Source organism: Neophocaena asiaeorientalis, unplaced genomic scaffold (genome assembly GCF_003031525.2).
Source record: "Neophocaena asiaeorientalis asiaeorientalis breed wild unplaced genomic scaffold, Neophocaena_asiaeorientalis_V1.1 scaffold70, whole genome shotgun sequence".
NCBI lineage: Eukaryota > Metazoa > Chordata > Mammalia > Artiodactyla > Phocoenidae > Neophocaena > Neophocaena asiaeorientalis.
The window spans coordinates 7,343,357-7,362,760 of NW_020175410.1; positions in this window are offsets into that span (position 1 = coordinate 7,343,357).

The window sequence follows — 19,404 nt, forward strand, 5'->3', positions numbered from 1 at the left end:
AATTATACTGGCAAGCATTGTCTACACCAATTTTTTCAAACTCTAGAAATTAACCAAAGTCTTTCAATAATCCAAGGAGTGTTTATTCAAGGAAAACAGCTGAAGGTCAGAAATAACAAAGCTTGGTGGTATTTCCAATACTCTCTCCCTAGCTCCATAGTAGCCTTGAAGATCAGCAGCAATGCAACCATTGTATCTATGAATACTAGAAGATGAACAGTTTTTCCCTTAGGCTAGAGGGAACATAACGTGTTTGCAACTCTCCAAAAAGTGCCTACTCAGAAAAATTTTCATTATGTGACATATATGGCAGCTCCCTAGAAAAGCTCTATTCTCAGAGTTTGTCTTTATTTCACTTGACTCAGAGCTCACTCTACAAGAAAAGCATTATATTCAGGGTGGAAAAAAAAATCAGAGAAAATTGTTTAAGAATACTGATGTCTGAGAAGGTGAAAGCAGTTGGGATAACAAGAGATTAACAAAAAAGATTTTAAAGTATGGTCTGGAGAATGAAATGTCCAAGGGGGGCTTTGAAAAGCTTTGACATATACCTAGAGATCTAGAAGGGCACAAAAAAGTACAGAGGTGTGCACATGTCCAAAAAAGTCATCAGAAGACCCTAATCTCTCATCTTCTGTTGACCTTGAGGCTCTTCACAAGAAATGAAGGTAAAAGAAGGGTTGTAAACCATCACAGTGTTGAAAGCATGCCCCCAAAACATAGACTTCTGTGACAAAGGCCAGTAAATTTATTAGTACAAAGAATTAAACAGTATATATGTCCAATCATTAAGATGACTACTAAGCTAAGTGAGCAGAGATATCAGTTGGCCACATACAACAAAGAACACAGACTTTACAGAATTATTTCAGGAAAGTCACTAAGCAAACAAACAGCAACATAAACAAAATATTGTAGGAAGGAAGTGGATAATCTGATTTCCAGATTTGTTACATTATGTTCTTTTATAGGTCCAGTATTTAACCCCCCAAAATTCGTGAGAAGTACAAAGAAACATAAAAGTATGTCTCATACCCATGGGGAAAAAAATCAGTCAATAGAAATTGTCACTGAGGAAGCCCAGAGATTGGACTTAGTAGACAAGGAATTGAAGTCAGCTCATAAGTATGTTCAAAGAAATTGAGAAAATCATGTCTAAAAAGTTTTAAAAAATGGGAAAACGAACTCTCTCCAAATAGATAATATGATTAAAAAGATAGAAATTACCAAAAAAAAAAAAAAAGACCAAATAGAAGTTCTTGAGTTGAAAAGTACAATAATTGTTATTAAAAATATACTATCTGGGCTCAACAATGTATTTGAGCTGGTAGTAGAAAAAAATCAGCAAATCTGAATACAGAAATATAGGACAATAGAGATTATCCAGCCTGAGAAAAAGAAAAAGAGACTTCCAAACACTGATGAGAAACATTAATTTGCATATACAAGGAACTCATCAAAATCCACGTAGAATACATTCAATGAGATTAACACCTAAATACATCATAGTCAAACTATCAAAAGCATAAGACAGAGAAACTTGAAAGAAGCAAGAGAAAAGTGATTCATCATATACAAGTGTTTCCCCAATAAGATAACTATCTGATATCTCATCAAAACTTATGGAGGCCAAAAGACAGTGGGATGACATGTTCAAAGGGCTCACAGAAAAGTGTGTCAGCCAAGAATTCTATAGCAAAGATGTACTTAAAAAATGGGAAGACATTATGACAGTCTCAGATAAGCAAAAACTGGCAGAATTCTCTGCTAGCAGACTTGCCATTTGAGAAATACTAATGGGAGTCCTTCCTTCAGGCCGAAATGACAGTAAATAGTATCTCAAATCCATCTGAAGAAATGAAGCACACTGGTAAAGTTAACCACAAAGGTAAGTATAAAACACAGTATAAATGTAGTTCTTTTTAAATCTTTTCTTCCATATAATTTAAAAAGCAATTGAATAAAAGATTAATTTTAAAATTACATTGATAGCATTATGATGTATAAAGATGTATTTTGCTTAACATTAATAGCACAAGGGAGTAGGAGAAAACTGATGTATATCAGAGCAACGTTTTTGTATATTACTGAAATTAAGTCATAGTAATTTGAACTAAATTGGTTTAAAGTAAGATGTTAATTGTACAAATGATCAACAAGGGTATGGTTAACAAGTATATGAAAAGATGTTCAATAACACTAATCATCAGGAAAATACAAATCATAACCATAAGGAGACATCACCACATACCTGTTAGGAAGGCTTTTATCCTCTAAGAGAAAGATAACAGTGTTACTGAGGAAACGGAAAAATTGGAGCCCTTGTACACTACTGGTGGGAGTGCAAAACTGTTAAGCTTCAATGGAAAATAGCATGGAGAGTTATCAAAAGTTAAAAATAAAATACCATATGATCAAGCCATCTCACGTTTGGATATTTTTACAAAAGAACTGAAATCAGGATTTCAAAGAGATATTGGCACTCTCATGTTCATTACATCACTCTTCACAATAACCAAGCTGTAAAAATTACCTAAATATCTATAATGGATGATAGGAAAAAGTGTGCTAAATACATACAATAGAAGATTAGCCTTTGAAAAGAAAGAAATCTTGCAATCTGTGACAACATGAATGAAACTCTGAAGATATTATCCTAAATGAAATAAGCCAGTCACAAAAAAAATAAATACTGCATGATTCCATTTACATGAAGCATTTAAAATAGTCAACCCATAGAAGCAAAGAGTAGAATGGTGTTAGCCCAGAACTGGAAGGGGAAATGGGGTGTCTCTAATCAACAGGTATACAATTTTAGTTATGAAAAATGAGCAACTTCTAGAGATCTGCTGTACAACACTGTGTCTATAGGTAATAATACTATATGGTAAACTTAAAAATCTGTTTAGAAAGTAGGTCTCATGTTAAATATTCTTAACAAAATAAAATAAAATGTCACCAATAAAACCATATGTGCCTTTTGCTTTCTTTTTAGGAAGATTGTTTATTATTGATTCAACATCTTTAAAATTTATGGGCCTATTCAGATGATCTTTTTCTTCTTCTGTGAGTTTTGTTTGTTAGCGTCTTTCAAGAAATTTGTGTTTCCTTAAAGTTATCAGATTTGAGGCCACAGTACTGTTTATTATATTCCTTTATTATCCTTTAATGCCCATGGGATCATGACTGATGACCTTCTTTCATTTCTGACACTAGTAATTTGTGGCTTTCTCTCCCTGTCCCCAATTCTGTCCTCTTGATTAGCCTGAAAGAGTTTTATTGAATTTATTGATCTTTTCGGAGAACCAGCTTTTGATTTTGCTGATTTTCTCTGTTGATTGCCTGTTTTCAATTACATTGATTTCTCTTTTTTTTTTTATTGGAGTATAGCTGCTTTACAATATTGTTACTTTATACTGTACAGCAAAGTGCATCAGTTATACGTATACATGTGTCCCCTCTTTTTTGGATTTCCTTCTCATTTAGGTCACCACAGAGCATTGAGTAGAGCTCCTTCTGCTCTACAGTATGTTCTCATTAGTTATCGTTTTTTTTTTTTTTTTTTTTTTTTGCGTGTGGGTGTCCAGTTGTCCCAGTACCATTTGTTGAAAAGACCGTATTCTTTTGGTTTTAAGTTTTTTCTTATTTTTTTTTTTTTTTTTTTTTTTTTTTTTTTTGCGTACGTGGGCCTCTCACTGTTGTGGCCTCTCCCGTTGTGGAGCACAGGCTCTGGACGCGCAGGCTAAGCGGCCATGGCTCATGGGCCCAGTGGGATCTTCCCGGACCGGGGCACAAACCCGTGTCCCCTGCATTAGGAGACGGACTCTCAACCACTGCGTCACCAGGGAAGCCCTAGTTATCTATTTTATACATAGTATCAACAGTGTATGTATGTCAATCCCAATCTCCCAATTCATCCCACCTCCCCTTTCCCCCTTGGTATGCATACATTTATGCCCCTCTCACTTTTATTATTCCTTTTCTTCTGTTTGCCTTAGGCATAAATTATCCACAAATATTTGGGTTTCTTTCAGGATTCTTAATTCTATGTCACTGACCTCTATGTCTATCCTTATGCTAGTACCACACTGTCTTGATTACTGTAGCTTCGTAATTAAGTTTTGCAATTAGGAAGCATGAGTTTTCATACATTTTTCTATTTTTTATTGAAGTATATTTGATTTACAATATTAATTTTCAGGTGTACAACATAGTGATTTAATATTTTTGTAAATTATACCCCATTTAGAGTTATTATAAAATATTGGCTATATTCCCTGTTCTATACAATATATCCTTGTCACTTATTTATTTTATATATAGGAGTTTGTACCTCTTAATCCCCTACCCCTTCTGTGCACTCCCCCCTTCTCTCTCCCCTCTTATAGACACCAGTTCTCTATATCTGTTAGCCTGTTTCTGTTTTGTTATATTCATTCGTTTTATTTTGTAGATTCCACATATAAGTGATACATACAGTATTTATCTATGTCTGACTTATTTCACTAAGCATAGTATCCTGCAGATCAATCCATATTGTTGCAAGTGGCAAAATTTCATTCTTTTTTTATGGCCAAGCAACATTCCATTGTGTGTATATATATATATATATATATATATATATATATATATATATATATGTGTATATATATATATGTGTGTGTGTGTGTGTGCGCACGCACATGCATACACACACACACTCCATCTTCTTTATCCATTTCTCTGTTGATGGACACTTAGTTTGCTTAGATATCTTGGCTATTGTAAATAATGCTATGAATATTGGGGTGCATATATTTTTTAGAATTAGTCAGTTTTTTTCTTCAGATATATATCCAAGAATGGAATTACTGGGTCATATGACAGTTCTATTCTTAGTTTTTAGAGGAACCTCCATACTGTTTTCTGTAGTGGCTATACCAATTTACATTTCCACCAACAGTGTACAAGGGTTCCCTTTCCTCCACATCCTTGCCAACACTTGTTATTTGTGGTCTTTTTGATGGTACCCATTCTGACAGATGTGATGTAATACCTCACTGTTGAGGTATTTCTCTGATGATTAGCAGTGTTGAGCATCTTTTCATTTGCCTGTTGACCATCTGAATGTCTTCCTTAGAAAAATGTCTATTCAGGTCTTCAGCACGTTGTTTGATTTTGAGTTGTATGAGCTATTTATGTATTTTGGATATTAACCCCTTATCAGACATACCATTTGCAAATATTTTCTCCCATTCAGTAGGTTGTCCTTTCATCTTGTCAGTAGTTTCTTTTGTTGTGCAAAAGCTTAAGTTTAATGAGGTCCCATTTGTTTACTTTTGCTTTTGTTTCCTTTGCCAGGGGAGACCGATACAAAAAAAATATTGACACGACTTATGCCAAAGAGGGTTCTGCCTATGTTATTTTCTAGGATATTACGGCTTTAGTTCTAACACTTAGGTCTTTAATTCATATTGAGTTTAATTTTGCATATGGCATGAGAAAATGTTCCAATTTGATTCTTTTACATGTAGCTGTCCAGTTTTCCCAGTACCACTTATTGAAGAACCTGTTTTCCCCCTTGTATATTCTTGCCTCCTTTGTCATAGACTAACTGACCATAAGTGAATTAATAACCAGAACTGGTTTACTTCTGGGCTCTCTATTCTGTTCCATTGATCTATGTGTCTGTTTTTGTGATAGTACCATACTGTTTTAATTACTGTAGCTTTGTAGTATGGTCTAAAATCAGGGACTGTGAATCCTCTAGCTTTGTTCTTCTTTTCCTCAAGATTGTTTTGTCTACTTGAGGTCTTTTTTGGTTCCATATGAATTTTACAATTATTTGTGAAAATATCATGAGTATATTAAATCTGTATATTTCTTTGGGTAGTAAGTACATGTTAACAGTACTAATTTTTGAAATCCAGGGACATGGGATATCTTTCCATTTATTTGTATCATATTCCATTTCCTTCATCAATGTCATGGCTTTCAGAGTATAGGTCTTTCACCTCCTTGGCTAAGTTTATTCCTAGGTATTTTATTCTTTTTGATGTGAATTTAATGGATTGTTTTCTTTTTCTGATAGTTCATTATTAGTAGAAAAGAAACAGATTTACGTATATTAATCTTGTACCCTGCAACTTTATTGAATTCATTTATTAGGTCTAATAGCTTTTTGGCAGGGACTATAGGGTTTTCTATGTATAGTATCATGTCATCTCCAAATAGTGACAGCTTTATTTCTTCCCTTCTAATTTGGATGCCTTTTATTTCTTTTTCTTGTCTGATGGCTGTGGCTAGGACTTCCAATAATATATAAATAGAAGTGGTAAAAGTGGGCATCCTTGTCTTGTTCCTGATTTTAGAGGAAAATCTTTCAGCTTTTCACCATTGACTATGATGTTAGCTGTAGGTTTGTCATATAGGCCTTATGTTGAGATATGTTCCCTCTATACCAACTTTGATGAGAGATTTTATCATGAATGGATGTTGAATTTTGTCAAATGCTTTTTCTGTATCTATTGAGACAATCATGTGATGTTTATCCTTCCTTTTGTTAATCACATTGGATTAACATTTTGTTGGCTCACACTGATTTATTTGTTAATATAGAACCATCCTTGCATCCCTGGAATAAAGCTCACTTGATCATGGTGTACGATTCTCATTATGTATTGTTGAATTTGGTTTGCTTATATTTTGCTGAGTATTTTTGCATCTATATTGATCAGAGCCATTGACCTGTAATTTTCATTTTTTTTAGTGTATTTGTCGGGTTTTGGTATCAGGTAATGGTGGCCTCACAGAATGAATTTGGGAGCAGTCCCTCCTCTTTAATTTTTTTTTTTGAATAGTTTGAAAAGATTAGGTATTAGCTCTTCTTTATACATTTGGTAGAATTCCCCTGTGAAGCTGTCCAGTCCCGGAATTTTGTTTTCTGGGAGTTTTTTTTTTTTTATTGTTATTATTATAAATTCAATTTCACTACTAGTGATTAGTCTGTTCAGATTGCCTATTTTCTTTTCCTGATTCAGTCTTAGAAAATTGTATGTTTCTAGAAATTTATCCATTTCTCTAGGTTGTCCAATTTGTTGGCATGTAATTCTTTGTAGTATGCTCTTATGACTTTTTGTATCTCTGTGATATCACTAGTAATTTCTCCTCTTTCATTTCTAATTTTATTTGGGTCCTCTCTCTCTTTTACTTGAAGAGCCTGGCTAAAGGCCTATAAACCACACTTTTTTTTTTTTTAAGTCTGTTTTGGATATTCTGAGCCTCTTGCATTTCCCTAAGAACTTAAGTTTAGTCTCTATTAAAGATATTAGTAGGAATTGCATTATTTCTATAAATAGAACTTTCCTTAATTTTACTTCCCAAGTGTTCATTTATAGTGTGTAGAAATACAATTGATTTTTGTATATTAATTTTGCATCTTACAACTTTCCTGAAATTGTTTTTTAGCTCTTTTTTTGTGTGTGCGTACATGTGTGCACTTCTTATGCTTTCCTATATACAATAGCATGACACTGGTGATAGAGATAATTTTATTTTTCCTTTCCAATATAGATGTCTTTTATTTCTTTTCTTTGTCTAACTGTCCTGGCTAGAAACCCCAGTACAACTTTGAAAATAAATAATGAGAATGAACATCATTGTCTTATTTTTATGTAAGAGGTGAAGCTCAGTATTTAAGTATGATGTTTAGAAGTAAGTTTTCCATAGATACTCTCTATGAAGTTTAACATGTTTCCCTCACTTTTGAACTTAAGTGTTTTATTATGAAAGAATGTTGGATTTTGTTGATATTTATTCTGGATGCATAGATGTAATCATTTGTATTTTGCTCTTTATTCTATTATTATGTTGTATTATATTGACTGACTATGTGAAAAAAACTTTGCATTCCTGGAATAAATCCCACTTAGTCGTGGGGTATAATCCTTTTTATATGTTGCTGAATTTAATTTCTTAGTATTTTGTTGAAGAGTATTGCTTCTATGTTTATAATGGGCTTTGGTCTGTAGTTTTCTAGTGGTCTGTAGTTTTCTAGTGATGTCTTTGATTTTGGTATCAGGGTAATACTGACCACATAGAATGAGCAGGAAAGCATACAATTCTCTATTTTTTGGAAGAGTTAGTGAAGTATTGGTGTTAATTTTTCCTTAAACATTTGGTGAAAGTCACCAGTAAAGCTACCTAGACCTGGGTTTATTTTTGTGGAAAAAAAATTGATGACCTTTTTTAATCTCTCTGTGATATGTCTATTCTGATTTTCTGTTTCTTGAGTTTGTTTTGGTAGTTTATCTTTTCCTAGGAATTTGTCCATTTTCTCTAAGTTGTATAATTTTTGGTATATAATTGCTCATAGTACCCTTTCCTCATCCTTTATATTTCTATAAGGGCAGTATTAATGTTCTCTTTCATTGCTGATTTTAGTAATCTATATTGATGAATCTACCTAAAGACTGTAAATTTTGTTGGTCTTTTTGGAGAACCAACTTTTGGTTCTGCTCAATTTCTAAATATATTATTCTATCTATATTTTATTTATATTTACTCTAATCATTATAATTTTCTAACTTCTTGCTTTGGGTTAATTTGCTCTTTCTCAAGTTTCTTAAGGTGAAAAGTTAGGTTACCAATATGATATCAATCAACTTTAATACAGGCTTTTACAGCTGTAGTGTTCCCTCCTAACACTGCTACATCTCTATCACATAAATTTGGTATATTGTGCTTTCATTTCCAATTATCTCAATATATTAATTCTCTTGTAATTTCTTCTTTGACTCATTGGATATTTAGGACTGTGTTAACTTCCAAATCTTTTTTTAATTTCCCAAATTTCTTCCTGTTATTGATTTCTAATTTCATTTCATGATGATTTAAGAACATACATTTTTGTGAATTCAATCCTTTTTAATGTTTTGAGTCTGCATACAGTCTGTCCTGGAGAATGTCCCATTTTAACTTGAAAAGACTGTGTATTCTGAAGTCACTGGGTGTATTATTCTGTAGATGTCGATTAGGTCTAGTTGGTTTATAGTGTTGTTCATGTCTTACATTTCCCTGCCATTCTGTCTAGCTGTTATATTCATTACTGAAAGTGAGGTATTTTAGCCTGCAACTATTATTGTTGAATTGCGTTCATCTTCCTTCAATTCTGTTCTACTTCATGTATTGTGAGCCTCTCTTATAAGTTTTATATGTATTTATAGCTATGTAAGAGAATAACTGACTTGAACACAACATGTTTTTATGCTGTCTGGTATACTTAAGTTTGAAATTACCTTTACTAGTGTTCTTTATATTATTGTGTGTATTTGAGTTATTGATTTGTGTCCTTTCATTTCAGCCTGAAGGACTCCTTTAAGTATTTCTTGTAGGGCAGATCTGCCAGCAATTAATTCTCTCAGTTTTTGTTGACCTGAATGATTTAATTTCTTCCTCAGTTAACAACTTACTTGGTGTAACATACAATAAACTGCACATATTTAATGTGTACATTTTGATAAGTTTTGATACATGTATACAGCCATGAAACCTTCCCTACAGTCAAAATAATAAACATATTTTATATATTATTAGAATTGCTATAATACAAAATACAGACAGTAACAAATGTTAGTGAGGATGTGCAGAAATTTGAACCCATACATGGCTGGTGTGATTGCAAAATGGTGCAGTGCAGCCTCTTTGGAAACAGTTTGGCAGTTCCTCAAAATGTTAAACATAGAGTTACAATTTGATACAGAAATCCCATTCCTAGATATATACCCAAGATAAATGAAAACATGCCCACACAAAGATGAGTCCATAAATATTGTTCATAGCAGTATTATTCATAATAGTCAAAAATCTGAAACAACCTGCCTACCAAGTGATGAATGGATAAACAAAATGTGGTTTATCCATACAATGGATTACTATTCAACATTAAAAGGAACGAGTCACTGATACATGAATGGATACTATAACATGATGAACCTTAAAAACATTAATTGAAAAAACAGTCATGAAATATCACATATTGTATGATTCCATTTACATAAATGTCCATAGTAGAGAAATCCTCAGGGACAGAAAGTACATGAGCAACTTCCAAAGCTTGTGGGACAGGAGAATTGGAAGTGATACTAATGAGCTCAGGGGTGATGTTACTGTTCTAAAATTAGATAGTGGTAACAATTGCACATCTTTGTAAATGTACTAAAAATCAAAGAATTATATACTTTATAAAGGAGAATTATATGGTATGTGAATTATAGGAATTATATCTCAAGAACGTTATCATAAAACTAATCTTTACTCAGCTTCTGAAATCGAAGGACAAAAAAAAGCCACTTAAGATCTCAGAATTTAACTCACAGCATACTAAATAACTTCAAATATATGTCAAAAATAATGTCCTTAATTATGGAATTAAACTTTCTGAGTAATAAATTTAGGACTACCTAATGAATTCCTGAGGACACCAATATATGAAGAAACAATAAGTCAAAGTACTAAACAGTAATAAAATAATGTTGGTTAGAAGTAGACCTCTGTATCTGGATATTTCAAATATACAGTAAGGATATGTATGTATGTTTAGAATAGTTTATACCAAGGCAATGGGTGAAGTTGGGTTCCTTTTTGGAGAATAGAAGATCTCTACCTTAGAAGGGGTCAGAAGTTTTTAATCAATTTCATTAAATTGGCATATACATAATCATCAAAACCACCAGGGGAACAGAATTTCAGAAGTTAAATAAAAAGTTCCTGAATAATATATTTACAAACAGCGTTATTCCAAAACGAAATTATTAAATAGTTCTAATTTAATCTGAAAATTAGGCTGAAATATGAAGGAAGCATCATATTTTTTTTTAATGTGAAAACTTCAATTCTTATGCCAACTATTTATTTCTACAACCAAGAAGACAATTTCCTCCATAAATACAAGTGCCGAACTTGCTCAGAAATACATTTTTGGATTGCCTCACTATAGGATTTGGAGAGTACAGAAAGCATATGCTTCCCCACCTCTCAATTTGAGAGAATTTCTTCTAGAGGTCTCCTGAATATATCAATAAAATGTTTGTCACTACCAGGAGAATTGTAAAATATCTGTGAAACACATTCAAGCATATGGCATGTTATACAGAGCTGGGGGGAATTATCCAAAAGTTAAGGGACTGACCACACAACCAATTCACTGTCTCCCTAAGTTTTGTTTCAAAATTAAAAGATTAATTATTTTTAGAGTTTAATTTGCTTACAGGGATTTGGAATTTAAATGCACTGTAAGAACATTTTGGTTTTTTCTCCTTAAAAACTAACTTCGCAGTAAGTCATAGGACAAACTGCTACCAACTTGAGTTTGAGTTTTCAGTTAAAAGACTTTTTCACAGGTTTTTTTTAAGAAAATTCCTTTTTAATAAATCACATTCAACTCAAACTTTCACACCTAGACAGACAAAATCAGAAGGCTCAATTTTTAATTAAGTGGGTTCAGCATCTCCATACCTTTATTCTCCCTGTCATATTTGGTGGTCTTTTACTTAATATGTGGGCCAGCAAATATGACAATGGAAGATCTTAAAAGTCAGAAGGTACTTTCCTAAAATTAGGAAAATTGTTTATTTTTCTATTTAAAGAACAAAATATGTTTATAAGTATAAAAGTATATGATGTATATGGCCTAGGTATCTCTCTTGGCACAGTGTCATTTAACATACATGTGCATTGGGGATATAATAGTAAATTCAACAAAAGAACCTTTGTCCTCCCAGAACTTATAATCTAGATAGGAGAAACAAATAATAAGCAAATAAATTTGATATGGCATAGCACATGGTGTTAATTTTATGGGGAAAAATAAAGCTAGGGACAGGGATAGTATGCACTGGGGAGAAGAGATGAACTTTTAAATAGAGGGGTCATAGAAGGCTGCATGAGAGGGTAATATCTGAATATCAACTAAAGGAGTTTTTTGGGCGAAGAGCATTACAAGTAGAGTATCAGCAAGTGCAAACATCCTGAGGTGGCAGTGTATCCAGTATGTTGGAAGAACTATAAGAACCAAAATAAATTATAACATCACAAATATAATTTCAGAAAACGTGGTGAAGTACATGTGCATGTGTTTAACAATTTGAGATAAATGAGATACTTCCTTTGCACTAAAATATTAAAATTAAGGCAATAATCTAAAGATTGGCAAATTATTTACTCAACAAATATTTATTATGCATCCATAAGGAATATCAAGTACGTAGTTGGCAGATATAAATTTCAAAATAAGATTGGAGTTCTGCTACCATTTATGCTACCAAGTAACTCAATGTTTTGCATACGTCAAACTCTGAGTGCCCTGAGTCATAAAATAGTGCTGGATGTATTCTAAAATTTCTTCAACTTCATACCTTACATGAACTGGAAAGTCTGAAGATCAATTGACCATCTATCCCGCCCAGTTATTGCGACAGAGGCAGTGGGTAAGATATTGGTATATAAAGTACATTTAGGGGCCTACCTTGGAGAAGAGAATAGGGTTAGGGGAAAGAAAGAGACCAAGACTCCGCACATGGTAAAAAGTAATGTCCTGAACTTAGTGATGGCAGTTAGGGCTTCAGGAGTTCAGAGCAAGGAAAGATCGCTTAAGGTCAAGTGCACCCTAATAAGTCTTCGTGGAAAAGATAATACTTTAGCTTGAGAAATGGTGGACTTGGGACAAATACAAACTTGTGGGGAAGTGGAACCTGAGAACAAACAGTTTGGACTTAGAGTCCATACGTAAGCTAAGGATAGACTCTGGAGGTTTCTGAGATGGAAAATACCATGAAAATATAATTTAAAATGAAACATCTTTGAAGTCAAGGGTCTTAAATAACAAGCCATCATAACAAAGCAGGTCAAAATGTCATAAATTTCATATGCCAGACAGACTCTGTAACAAGAACCAAAAAGCCGACTGAAGAAAGGTAAAATACTGTGATATCACTAATTTTTTAGTCTGATGACAAATGAATAAGGTCAAGAATGTTTCACATAAAACCTATTTTGGTTTTGAACAAACAACAGGTAGTAATATCCAGCAGGTTAAAGTTGGCCTTGAACAAAAGTCATACTAGGATCTTAAAATAACAACAGATATCCTATATTCACAACCTACTATCTTATATAACTTATCGCATGGCACTTACTTAATCCTACACCAACTCTATTAACTTTTTTTTAAAAAAGGACTTTGAGGTTTACATAATCATACACCATATTTATGGTCCCTCTTTGAATAAAAAGTGAAAGTAGGATGTGGTCTGACTCAAAGGTCAGCCTCTTCAATGAGGCTAAGGCTGATAAATATAAAATCCAAATAAATATGTTTACAGAAATCCAAGTGTGCTAAATGTGATGAATAAAGAATTAAATGGGAGGTTTAGAAAATTAGTGGTATTAAATCAAGGAAACGGGACTGATCTACAATTTCAAAGGAAAGAACACTGGGCAGCAATTAAGGGGAAGGAAGTCTTTTAGTACATTTAGGATCAGCTGGATGAAGGCTTGCAGATGGTGGAGGGAGTACTGATTGTGAGCAGAAGAAATTACAAAGAGCCAAATTCTGCTAAAACAATAAAGTTATCCGGTGAAATCTGGGAAATTCCTGCTCAGACCTTGATCTGTCCTGAAAGGTGTTAAATATCACTGGCTTAGAGACTTCAAGGCCTTGAGTAATGACCATAAGGATATAATTTCAAGGATGATTTTAATAACTGATTTTATATTGTTTCAAGCTTAATTGTAAATAATATATATTTTTAATTATGAAAATTTTATAAGTAAAATCTTTCTGAATTCCTTATTCTGGTTCACTCATCTTTAATTTTCACTTTTGCATCATTCGCATAAGGTTTTAACTATTTTTCTAAAAGAGAATAACTTGTTTTAACTTATTAGATAAATAACATAATTTTTTTGTGAAAATAAATCATGGCGTAAAAAAAGCACTTGAGAAAGTGTAAAAGTCATCCAAAATCACACCAGAGACAGCTGCTTTTAATATTTCAAAGCTTATATTTTGAGGTTGTTTCTCAATTCACATATATAAACAATTTTAGGAGAGACAAGGAGAATAGGAGAATAGGAGAGACAAGCTCTGCAAAGTTGTAACAATTTCCACAGATATGCATCAACAACTTTTCTTCTTTATTTTATTTAAGTTCTTTCTGCTACTGTTTGGTGCTATAATCAACTTGCTGATTGCACTAAGTGCTTCAATTATGTTCAAGAAAAGTAGTTTTATATTTTACAATTTATTATATATTATAGACCTTTTTGTCATACATCTCTTGACTTAAATAAGATGGTCATACATTAAGTAAAAAAGAAAAACTATGTATTATTTATTAAGGGACGTAAGTGATTACATTGACCCATGAAAATGAGAACTTCAATTAGAGGGACAATTTACCTCTTAATCACAATGAATGCATTAGGTGTAGAACACAGGGTCATATAATGATAAGTGAAAAACTTATAGAAAACATACCTATTGTGTCTCTTATTCTTTGTCCTAGTAAAATAATTCATATTAATGATGATCTGGTAAACCAATTTAGAGACATTATGGCTTAAGTCTTGGTACAAATTAACCCATTGCTTTAGTTAATTAACATTATGACACTAAAATCTAGACTATCACAGGCATGAAGTAAATATTTACTAAATGTGGAATAAATGGAAGAGGATTCATTAATCCATTCATCGGTCAACAATTATGGAGTTCTTACCATATATTTTATGTTGTAGTATTACTGGGATACAGAGAAAAACAAAATTACTTTTCAATTCTAGAAATTCACTATATAATGGAGAAAAAAGGTAAATAAATAATTATAAGACAATATGTAAGTGCTTTATAAAAGCATGCATGGACGCTTACATTTGCCTGGGTGGTGGGTGAAATGATGCACAGAGTAGTGACAACTGAATTGTCTTGTGAAGGATGGGTAGAAATTTACTATAATTGTTATTATTGTAATTTTAATTTTGTAAGTGAAGAAAAAAATTTCAGAGGAGTAATTGTCACAGATCTTGTAACTGATAAACAGGAGAGTAAGAAATAAAAACTCCTGTTTTTCTATGTTATAAACTTTAATTATCCCATCATACCATATTAATAGATGCAGAAGCAGAACTCTGGGAATCTGATTGACATCTCATAGTTAATAGCTGAGTCAGGGCAACAAAGAGACTTAATGTAGACCTAAAGTTCTCCATTATTGTTATTTATTTTGTCTAGACACATAGAACAGAGGAAATACGTCGACAGATGAATTTGTATAACTGAATTAACAGTATGAACATTTCAATGCGTGGCTGATATCAAAAGTGGGAAAATTAAAAGCCTTTCCCCAAATGTGTATTTTTGCTTCAGTTGTGCCCCAAACTCAAACTAACTCTTGAGAAAGTCCACCAAATACAGGCAATGTGTTGTCATGGACAGATGTAGCCTAGAGGTCAGAGGCCCAGAATGGCCCTGAATAATGCATTGCTGTGGTTTCCTATATGATCTTAGGCAGGGCAGCCACTTATTACTGAAAATTCAGTCAAAATATATTTAGCATCCACTGTAGGATGCAGACCATTGTGATTGGAATACCACAATACACAGAACACAGCTTTTATACTCTAAGGGTCTGCCTCCAATTATTCTGGCACTTTGTCTAAAAATCAGAAGAAAAAAAAGGGGGAAATTTCTGAGGCTGTTACCAGTCGTAATATTTTATAATTTATGTATATGAATCTTGTTTTTTAAATTTTGTCTATAACAGAAATGAAATTATGGCCAGTAGTAAATAAAGGCTGACTAAAAATTACACTTGGTATATTGTCTTTGATTCTAGCATTTTATCTGTATAAGTTATTTTAATAATTTGGCGTATTTCTATTCTAAAATTCCATGTGGGATTACTTAACAGACTCTACATCAGAAACTTCATGATATATATAACCTTTCATAATACTCAAATGTCGCATTTTCTTGGAAAGGAATTTCATATTGCCTGATAGTCTTTTTTTTTTAACTTATAAGCATAAAATTAAAACACCAGACACCTATGAAAATTGTTCGCTGAAATTTATGTTATGCATTTGATAGGATACTAACGAGAACATTTCTTATTATTTTTGAAATATATAGCTTTTCTGTTACTCAACTTTTTCAGTTAAAATGATATAAAAAAAATCCTGAATGAGGGCCCAAAAGAAATTATTTTAAAGTCTATGCAAATTTAAAAAAAGAATGTTTTAGAATATAATTATGAAAATTAGAAAGTTATAGGAACATTAGAAATCAACTAATTTATGACCATCTAAAATTTCTTTTCTGATTTCTAAAAATCAACTGACTAATCTTAGAACTTTGCTTAATGCTTTCTAGAGTGGTATAATAAATCATTTAGATGGAACTGAATTACCTATTTTCAAAAACATTTTTTAAACACTGCAGTTCATTTTGGGCCAACTAGAAGTTACTGAATTGTCATATCTCAGTCCTCTTGCCTCTACAGAACCTATAAAAAGAGTCACTAAAAATTTTTTTTTTAGTTTTTGTTTTGTTTTGTATCTGTGTATTTCTATGAAATCTGAATCCATCTGTGATTCAAAAGAAAACAATTTTTTTTACATAGGACCAAAGAGATAGATGTGTATAGTAGTGATATATAAATTATTATATTTATTATAAATTATAATTATTATTATAGTAATGATATATAAATTATTCCCTTAAAAATATGTATTTTGTAGACTTTTATGTTTTCATGGGTATTTATTTGAATTTTGTAAAATTAACATGAAGTACTTTTATAAATAATAAGTGATATAAAGGGAAATTAATGTATGCATGTGAGCAAGTTTTAGTTAAGCCCAAATTCATGGCCCAGTTCATAGTCTTTTTCCCATATGAGAGTAATAGCTCTTCGTTTCTCAATTCAGAATCCTAGGCTGTGATTGAGGCAAAGCAGTACTTTATTCTACACAGGCACAGAAATATAATAATAATCACCACAGACTGGACAATTACTCTTTAGAACATATTTGTTATTTCCCACAAAACAGCTGAGGTTGAAAAAGGTTATATAACTTGTCCATTATCAAAAATAAATAAATATGGGAGTCAGATCTGAATTTCTGTCTGTCTGGTAAGGAAGTCCCTGCTTTCTCTCTTAGAAGGCTTCTTCCCAGGTAGGAAAGTGCCTTTTTGTGTGGGGATGCAACAGAGAAGACAGAGAAAACTTCTTGAAGGTGTAAAGAGCTAGCCTTTGATATTGACTGGCTCACCTCTTCCTAGAAAGACTTTAATACCACAAATTCCCAGAAGTTTACCCACTGCAGGCAACCTATCTAACTGGGGCTACCTCTGGAGAGATCCTTTATATCTGGGTAACTTAGGGAAGCATATGCAGGTCCCTAAGATATGGCCAAGAATACCTGTTGCTGTTGTGTTTATATATGGGGAAAATGGAAAGAGAACGAACAAAATGGGAGAGTAATAAAACTGCCTTGACTTAACAATTTGATTTTCCATTTGACAGGAAAAAACAAACAAAAGAACCTGTATTTATTTTTTGAAACACTTGTGGAATGACTAAACTAGGGTTTGCTGAATAATAAGACAGGTGGCATAAAGAGGTAGCCAGTACCCTGTCCCTTTAACACTGTGATAAATGTTCATAAAAGCAGAGGCTGGGTGTCCATCTGTCAGAGGTGCTTTAGAAAAGACTTACATTGGCTGATCCTTCTGGGTCCTTCCATGTCTGAAATTAAGTAATTCTAATTTTAAAATTATATTTTCATGAACTTTTTATTTAGGGCAAAAAGGCATTGTGGGTAAGAAAAATAACATATGAATGCAAATATATTCCAATACATGATACCCATCAATTCCCTGCCAAAATGTTCATTTATATAGTTGGCATTCTTGTTGTCTAAATATAGTAGGTCTGAATTGGGAGAAAACAATATATTTTATTTTTAACATGCAACTAAATGTTAAATTTCCTTTGGTTGTTATGAAATACTTTTTATTGCAATAAAATGACACTGGCAGTTCTATCTAAAAATAAAATATGACTATAAAATGCATTCATCAGTTATTTTTTCCCTCTTTCATCATTTAATTGCCTGATTTTCCATAAATATGCTAAAAAAGGAACAGAATGGATTAATTGAGCTCAATTTACTTCTCTGGACAAAATCTGAGCAATTAAAGAGATCAATCCTATTTTTTAATATTGGGTTGGCCCAAAAGTTCATTCGGGTTTTTCTGTAAGGTATTACAGGAAACCCAAACTAACTTTTTGACCAACCCAATATTTTCTGATTCCAACATTTCCCAGGTTAGAATGTCCTTCTCTTTTTGTTCATAAGTCCCACACATTGCTTTATTAATTTAAAAAGTTTTATTTTATTCCACTAGCTGTGGTTGTATCTCTCATTGTTATATCATTCAACAAAGTAGGATACTTAAAAAATAGCTTTAAAGTTAAAGAAATTAACAATATGCCCTTATATTAATGATAATCTGCTGAAACACCCTGGTTTGCGTTGTGCTACGATAAACTAAACCAAAGCAGATCTGTTCTGAACTATTTTCAACTTCAGCACATCAAGTAAAACGGCTGCTTGTTCCATGTGTTGTTTGTTCTAAAATGTGAAGGATATTTTAAATTAAACATCTGCCTGCACATTTCTTCCATAATCACATTCATCTGAGGAAAAAAAATCACAAACTCCACTGACAGCATTTTATGACCTTTAAATATACAACATAATAACATTTCCTTTAGACTGACAATAAACCAGGTACTCAGCTTTGATATAATTTTCAGAAGGCTTATGTTTCTAGGACCACAATTTGCTTCCTATCAGTGCAAAGAAATGTGAATGACTATAACCCAATGGGCTCAAAAAGAGGCTCGAGGAGTTTATTTTTTTCCCTTTTTATATTAAAAAATTTTTTTAAACCATTCACATTTCCCTTTAATTAAAGGTAATTTCAACCTCTTTGCCTGATGTCAAAGCCTTTTATAAACTGGTTCCAATATACGCTTCAAAATAATCACAACCAATATTTTAAAATCTTTTTCCTTTTGAAAATTAGCCATCCATTTTTCCTCAAGTGTACCTGGCACTGTCTAGCTTTTGCACGTGTTTTTCACACTGCTTCACTTTCAGCTGCTGTGTCTTTCCCTTTCCCTTCCTCTACCAAATAAGAACATGCAAAAGATGGCAATAGGTCATGACCTTCCTTTTTTTTTTAAATATAATTCTTATCCATTAAACACCCACAGACTAGTGCAGTCTACAATGTTGTTTCCATTCTGTGTATTCCTACAATGTCTCATTTCTTCTCTTCTTTTGGAAGCCAATACT